At 46.0% G+C, this 8787-nt stretch overlaps 1 long non-coding RNA gene across 1 annotated transcript; it reads left to right on the plus strand.

Moving 5' to 3' along the window:
- Positions 1–1105: 1105 nt before the first annotated feature.
- On the plus strand, positions 1106–8334 carry LOC149467199 (uncharacterized). Its single transcript, XR_016311997.1, has 2 exons — positions 1106–1367; positions 7883–8334. It is a non-coding gene; the product is annotated as an uncharacterized LOC149467199 (long non-coding RNA).
- Positions 8335–8787: the final 453 nt, after the last annotated feature.

An 8787-nucleotide genomic window follows, 5' to 3' on the forward strand; every position in this document is an offset into this window, starting at 1 on the left:
CACTCGCAAATGTTTTAGATGGATTTGACCTAACAAATTAAAGCTGAGCTCCAGCTAACAGTTACAACAACAGTTTTTCTTTCCTTTTGGGATAAAGGTTTTATATAAATAGATATATTGTAAGCACCCCTCTCAGTGATAGATGTTTTGTGTCAACCCTCTAAATCAATGGTCTCCAAACTGTGGCCTGGTACCACATTTGGAGGCCTAGATTTGCCCTTTGCTTGCCTTTTTTCTGGTCCTTAAGACACTATTCAATCAACTGACACCAATGATGGGGCACTACTCTTCCCATTGACACCAATGATGGGGCACCATTCCTCCCACTAACACCATTGATGGGGCACCATTCCTCCCACTGATACCAATGATGGGGCACCATTCCTCCCACTGACACCATTGATGGAGCACTATCCCTCCCACTGATACCAATGATGGGGCACCATTCCTCCTACTGACACCATTGATGGGGCACCATTCCTCCCACTGATACCAATGATGGGGCACCATTCCTCCCACTAACAACATTGATGGAGCACTATCCCTCCCACTGATACCAATCATGGGGCACCATTCCTTCCACTGACACCATTGATGGGGCACTATTCCTCCCATTGATACCAACCAATAATGGGTAATTGCCTGCTGACGCTGGGGCATTTTCTACTCCCACTGGGCAAAGGTTGGCCCTTAAGGTCTGAAGGACAGCAAACTGACCCTTTACTTACACATTTGGGTACCCCCTGCTCTTACTGCTACTTCTGCAGTTCAGCTTGGTCTTTTGAAAAACAACGGATTTACTGGCAGGATCACCAAGTGAAAATAAAGGAAAACAGTTTAGAAAGGAAAGATAATACAGCCACAACATCTACTGATTGAATGAAGCTGCAGTATATTAGGTTTTGTTTTTTTCTTTTTTTTTGGGGGGGGGAGGGAATACCACTTTAAGTTTACTAGACGTGTTTGTTCCTGAACATAATTTCCACAGGCATTCTCATTAAAATCATTTTGGGATGGATGTTTCCTTAGTCATTCTTAATGTTGTGCCAAATGGCTAACAAATGAATATATTAGGTTAATGCAGGCCTCTGGCAATCACCTGACCTTTTCCTTTCATGGGTGTAATGGATTAGCACAAAGATCATTGAACTTCCTACTTTAAATACAGAGGGCATCTCTCCGGTGATGTGACCTGGCTGAGCAAGAAGCGCTGTGTCATTATTCTTTATCTGGAGGAGAAAATGTCATTATCGTGGAGCTCTACAACACCCTGCAGCTCAGGAATGGGGAGAGATGTCGGAGCTGACAGCCGTCTGTTGTGCCGCATGCTGCTATTACTGGGAGGAAAATACAAATATAGAACAGAGGTAAGCAAGAATGTGATCAGTAATTAGTCTCATGATTCCTCCTAGGCACAGCCGGTGAGCATGGGGGCTGTTTGCTTGAGATTGGAGAATGGTGATCTGAAATTACAACTCAACTCCAGCTAAATACACTGATGAAATGCATATATAATGTATACAGGGGCGGACTGACCAATCGTGCACTCTGGCACTGCCCAAGGGCCCAGGGTCAGTAGGGGGTCCCATGAGATGCCCCTGGTACCTTTCATAGGCTTGTTTGGGTGTGGTTTGACAAGGACACTGGTGCCCCGTGATCCCCTATTGCCCGGGGGCCCCCTGACTGTATAGATGCTGCTTACTCAAGGAATTTACATTTCTGTCCTTTCTCGAGATTTACACATCTCTGCAAAACAGTGCAGGAAGGTCAGTGGCTAGTCTTTTCTCCACTGATAAGACACACCCCTCTGTACCTAGACTATGACTGAACAGTGAAGGAGAACTAATGTAAGGGCAGCGGATTGGCTGAGTGGTTATCAATAGGGATGAGTCAAACATACCTGTATTTAGTTCAGAGCCAATTTTCCAAATCTTAACCCAACTGAAGTCAATGGGAAATGAATCTTAGAAATTAGTAATGGACATTTTTTGGGTCAGTGGTCTCCAAACTGTGGCCCATTGGCTGGATGCAGTCCTTTTCTTGCCTTTATCTGGCTGTTGGGGCACTATTCCTTCCATTGACATCAATCATGGGTACTATTCCTCCCACTAATACCAATGATGGAGCACTATTCCTCCCACTAATACCAATGATGGGGCACTATTCCTCCCACTGATACCAATGATGGGGAATTATTCCCCCCACTGATATCAATGATGGGGCACTACTCCCCCCACTGATACCAATGATGGGGCACTACTCCCCCCACTGATACCAATGATGGGGCACTACTCCCCCCACTGATACCAATGATGAGGCACTATTCCTCCAACTGACACCAATGATGGGGCACTATTCCTGCCACTGATACCAATGATGGGACACTATTCCTCATACTGATACCAATGATGGGGCACTATTCCTCCCACTGATGCCAATGATGGGGCACTATTCCTCCCACTGTTACCAATGATGGGCACTATTCCTCCCACTAATACCAATGATGGAGCACTATTCCTCCCACTCATACCAATCATGAGGCACTATTCCTCCCACTGATACCAATGATAGGGCATTATTCCCTCCCCCCCCCGATACGAATGATGGGGCACTATTCCTCCCACTAATACCAATGATGGGGCACTATTCTCCCCTCTCATACCAATGATGGGGCACTATTCTCCCCTCTCATACCAATGATGGGGCACTAATCCTCCCACTAATACCAATGATAAGGCACTCTTCCCCCCACTGATATCTATGATGAGGCATTACTCCCCATACTGATACCAATGATAAGCCACTATTCCTCCCACTGATATAAACCTTTGGGCACTAATCCTCCCACTAACACCCACAAGGCAGCACTATTCCTCCAACTGATACCAACAAAGGGTCACTATGCCTCTCACAATTACCAATGATGGGGAATGTGCCCTCCTCCTACTGACCAGAGGCATTATGTAATTTTTTTCACTCCCATTGACCACCAAGCCTGAGTGATCTTTTATTCCCACTGACACTGGAATTTTCTACCCCCACTGGCCACTGCATGGATCTCTAAAGTTTGAAGGATAATAAACTAACCCTTTGTTTAGAAAGTTTGGAGACTTCTGTTCTAGGATAACAAGCAAGGGATTGTCAAACAAACGATAAGGATGGATGGTCACTGCCCTGGGACCATAAAAAAAAAATTCAAATCCTGTTTGATTCTAAAAATGCTTAAAGTGAAACATAAAAAATATAAATTTCCTTTAAATAACATGCCTGGGGGATGCCCTGACCATGCCTGTGAAGTGGGGCATCTCTACACTGTATGCAATAGAGGGGATTTACTAAAACTGGTGCACTCAGAATCTGGTGCAGCTCTGCATGACAGCCAATCAGCTTCCTACTTGTTCAATTAAACTTTGGCAATAAAACCTGGAAGCTGATTGGTTTCTATGCACAGCTGCACCAGATTTTGCACTCTCAAGTCTTAGTAACTAAAACCCCAAAGCAGACAACCTACTACAGCAAAATATAATATTTATGTAGCACTACCCCCTTAGAAGCTGCTGAAGATTTGGATCCCCCTATAGTCCTGCACAGCCAGGCAACACACCTCTTCCACAGACTTGAACTCCAAAGACAGTACACAGTCCTTGAGCTTGTTTTTTAAGTTTTATTAGGGGAATTTAACTTGCATGGGGTTGAGGGGTTTATGGGATGCCCAGGAAACAGTAAACTGAGGACAACTTCCTGGCGACTATGTACAAGTCTTTTTACAACAAAAGTTGTGTACCACCCCAGACCCCAGATACATCCTCTTCTTTACCCAACTATCTGGAGAAATCCCTGGACAAGGGGATCCAGTGCCTGCCACTTTAAGATGAACATTCCTGGGTAAGGAGGTAGTCAGGTTTCCCATCAGAAGGCTCTTTTCCCCTTAGCTGGCCCGGGGGGGTGTAGGATTACTCACTCATTCTCTTTCCTGCAAGCTGCTTTAAGTAGGTGGCTGCCTTCAGGCCTTCTGCTGGGCTGGTGCCTTTCCTGGCTCCACAGGTAGTCCTCCCTCTGGGGACTGGTGAGGCTGAGTGATCCTCCTGTTCAGGTCCTAGCCTGTAGGTTGGCTGCTTCCCATTGTTCCCCCTCCCAGGTTCCTGCATCTCTTCATCTTCCAACCAAACTCTCCTGATGCTGAACAGGCTCAGTCATACTTAAGGACTGTCCGGACTCCATGCCAAGCCTGGGGATTGGTCAGGATCCCCTAAGTATGCAGATCAGCCCCTTCCCACTCCTTCTTACTGCTTCTAGAATCTTCTCCAAAATTCTAGAGCAGAGGGAGATATCAAGGAACTGATCTGCAGAGTCTCTCAGCCCTGGACCAAATTTGACCCTGCTGACTTTTCCCAGTCTATTGCTCAGCCTTTCTAACTAAACTTTGATAACTAGCTCCACCTGGCTATCTAAAGGGATGCTACATTTCAAATAAAATTTCATACCTAACCTGACACCTTGTCCCCCTGTCGATGAGCAGAAGTGCCTCCTCCCCAGTACCTTGCCCTGGTGGTTTTGGGGGTCTGTGGGTAGGAATCTTATTGAAATCTGACAGCTCCCTTTAAAAATAAGGATACCTACTGATACAACCCCCCCCCTTACATAGTATCCCTACTTGTTAAATAAAGATACAATCTTTTTAACAAAAAAATAAGAGCCTCATGTTGTAAGTCCATTCCAGTCCATCATCTTGTCTATTTGTGAAGATCCATATCCATCATGATAAACGACACCCATTGACCCTACAAAAGAAAAGAAACTGTTGCCACATTCGCTGTGAATACCCCTGGTCCCCAGACGGTAAATGTAAATAAAGGAGTAGGGTCTTCTATGTAATGTTATTGACCACATATGGACCTTTTTCTTTACATCCTTAGTTTGCAATCCTGCTTAGGAACACTGTGATTCCTAGTTCGAATCCCAGTCAGAGCACTGTCTGCATGAAGCTTGAATGTTCTCCCTGTGCTTGCATGGATTTCCTCCCACACTCCAAAGACATGATCGTAGGTTAGCTGGCTCTTTTCCAGATAAGCCCTAGTATGCATGTGGACAGGATTGTTAGACTCCCCACCCCACAGCTGCATGTATACAAAGGGGCAGGGATGCTCATGCATACCCTGGCAGAATTGGTGAAATTTTGGCATTGATAGTAAATATATAACTCAGCGGCTAGACTCATCCACCTCACCAACTGCTCCACATCTGCCTCCCCCCTCTGCCAATCCCTTCATTGGCTCCCGATTGCCCAACGCATCAAATTCAAACTGCTAACTCTGTCCTACAAAGCCATTCACAATGCCGCCCCGAACTACATAACTGACCTGATACCCAAATACTACCCTACCCGTGCTCTCCGCTCCTCACAGGACCTCCTACTCTCTAGCTCCCTGGTCTCCTCCTCCCACGCCCGATTGCAGGACTTCTCTAGGACTTCCCCCATCCTCTGGAACTCCCTACCCCAATCCATCAGACTGTCACCTACCCTCCTCACCTTTAGGCGCACCCTGAAAACCCTCCTCTTCAGGGAAGCCTACCCCGACCTCACCTAACACCTGACTTCACCTAACAACTAACCTCCTCCACTCCTCCCACCACCCCATCCCCCACAGCCATTTCCTCCTGTACCACCTTCCCTTCCCTCCTAGATTGTAAGCTCGAAAGAGCAGGGCCCTCCAACCCCTCATGTATTGTATTGTTACTGTCTTGTCTCATGTTCTGTCCCCCTTGCTACTGTACAGCGCTGAGCATACCCTTTGGCGCTATATAAATACTGTATAATAATAATAATGTCAAAAAACTGTCTTCTATTTAAGGATAGTAATCATATGAAGCCATTTATTATCACATAGTTGTTTGGCTCCTTTTTACAATGTAATGGAAGACAGTACGGTTACAATACAAGAAGGTTAAATGTGCCCCCATAGAGCTTACAATCTAATTTATTATAAGTACTTACCATATTTTTCGCTCCATAAGACGCACCTGACCATAAGACGCACCTAGGTTTTAGAGGCGAAAAACAAGAAAAAAAAATATTCTGAACCAATGGACTGCAGACACAGTACAGGAGATGACCAGAGACTGCGGACACAGTACAGGAGATGACCAGAGACTGCGGACACAGTACAGGAGATGACCAGAGACTGCCGACATAGTACAGGAGACGACCAGAAACTGCAGACAGTACAGGAGATGACCAGAGACTGCGGACACAGTACAGGAGATGACCAGAGACTGCGGACACAGTACAGGGGATGGCCAGAGACTGCGGACACAGTACAGGAGATGACCAGAGACTGCGGACACAGTACAGGGGATGGCCAGAGACTGCGGACACAGTACAGGAGATGACCAGAGACTGCGGACACAGTACAGGAGATGACCAGAGACTGCAGACACAGTACAGGAGATGACCAGAGACTGCGGACACAGTGCAGGAGATGACCAGAGACTGCGGACACAGTGCAGGAGATGACCAGAGACTGCGGACACAGTGCAGGAGATGACCAGAGACTGCAGACACAGTGCAGGAGATGACCAGAGACTGCAGACATACTACAGGAGATGACCAGAGACTGCAGACATACTACAGGAGATGACCAGAGACTGCAGACATAGTACAGGAGATGACCAGAGACTGCGGACACAGTGCAGGGAATGACCAGAGACTGCGGACACAGTGCAGGGAATGACCAGAGACTGCAGACAGTGCAGGGAATGACCAGAGACTGCAGACAGTGCAGGGAATGACCAGAGACTGCGGACACAGTGCAGGGAATGACCAGAGACTGCAGACAGTGCAGGGAATGACCAGAGACTGCAGACAGTGCAGGGAATGACCAGAGACTGCAGACAGTGCAGGGGATGACCAGAGACTGCAGACAGTGCAGGGGATGACCAGAGACTGCATACAGTAAAGGAGATGATCAGAGACTGCTGACCTTTGGCGAGGGAGGGGGAGCAGGTACCTGAATTTGACAGGTACCCGCTCCCACTTCCGCGGAGTTGTCCTTCCCTCTTCTTCCCGGGCCGGCTTCTGTGACAGCCGGGTGCCCACTGCGCATGCGCGAGAAGCGCGGTGCTTTGTGAATGGCCCGGAGCCTTCTGGGACCTGTCATGTGTCCCAGAAGACACCGGATCATTCACAAAGCACAGCACATGCGCAGTGGGCACCCGGCTGTCACAGAAGCCGGCGCGGGAAGACTGTGCAGCGGTGGAGCGAGGAACAGTAAGGCCCTGCAGGAGAGAACAGCTGAGCGGCCGGCCCGGTGTTCTGACATGGTGGCGGCAGAAATACCGGACCGGCCGCTTTATATTCGCTCCATAAGACGCACTGACATTTTCCCCCCTTTTTTGGGGCGAAAAAAGTGCGTCTTATGGAGCGAAAAATACGGTATATAGCACCATCAATTTCTGCAGTGATTTACATATATATTGTACATTCACATCAGTCCCTAACCCTCAAGGGGCGTACAATCTAAGGTCTCTAACTTAGATTCATACATACACATACTAGGGACAATTTAGACAGGAGCCAATTTACCTACCAGCATGTCTTTGGAGTGTGGGAGGAAACCCATACAAGCACAGGGAGAACATGCAAACTCCAGGCAGGTGATGCCATGGTTGGGATTTCAACCAACAACCCTAGTACTACCAGGTGGAAGTACTAACCATTTAGCCACTGTGCTGCCCAATAGACTGTCCTGAATATTTCATGTTTACCTGGGTAAAAAAAAAAAATGACAAAATAAATGTTAATTGTATATAAGAGCAAAAAGATTTATAAATATTGAGTACAATGTTCAGTACATCTTCGCAAAGTGTAATTTCTTTTTTTCAGATGTTGCGAATGAAGAAAAAAAAAAAGACTTGCAACACTGGATTACCATCCTCCTGATATATGACTTTTGTATTTGAGCCAGATGGAGCGCCTTCCAGTTATATATGATTATGTGTATGTATTTTGTACATATAGAAGGAATAGATGTGTAATAATATTCCTTTTTATGCAATTATAGAAATTAATTTTGACTTGAACCAGGATAGCTTTTGACAACCGGACTGTTTTTTTTTCTTTTTCATCTCAGGGAAAAATGATATTAAGCTGCCTTGTACTGAATACATACAGTATAGCATGCTTACCTCCTTTCATAAATACATGCAATGATCAATATATTTCTCTAGAAAAAGAAACTCTCATAGCACCAGCTTATTTTGCCATCAAACTTTTATTCAATCAAATTTATGCAATTTTACTGGTTTTCTTTGCTGGTATTAAAAAAAAAAAGATGATTTAGATATTCTTTTATGCTTTTGGAAACTACTTTGGAAAAAAGTCTTGACTCGGATAACTATTATCAATGGGCAGCAGCCCTCCAGGTTGGGACCTTGTTCTCTTGTACAAGAAGAAGACTTCTCAAGACCGCAGACTATTTATGTGCTCTGCAGCCACCTACTGGGCATGCCTACCCAGGGATTGACCGAGACCCCAGAAATATTCAGACTACTCATTTGACTGGCTCCACTCCTATAATCTGGAGCCTTCCAGAAGGCAGAGAGAAGCAATCCAGCCTGCAGCCTGTGAGACCCTGATCAGTCGAAAACAATCAGCAGCGGACAGAAGGGGGCGCCAATCTGAGTGTAGAGGGTTAAGAATTTATTAGTAACATAAGGAATGAAAACGACTCACAAACGTAAGAAGTACTTCTTATGTTTGGGAAGTGTTTTCATACCTTATGTTACTAA

Source organism: Staurois parvus, unplaced genomic scaffold (genome assembly GCF_062004578.1).
Source record: "Staurois parvus isolate SC_StPar_1 unplaced genomic scaffold, SC_StPar_1.0 ptg000119l, whole genome shotgun sequence".
NCBI classification, from domain to species: domain Eukaryota; kingdom Metazoa; phylum Chordata; class Amphibia; order Anura; family Ranidae; genus Staurois; species Staurois parvus.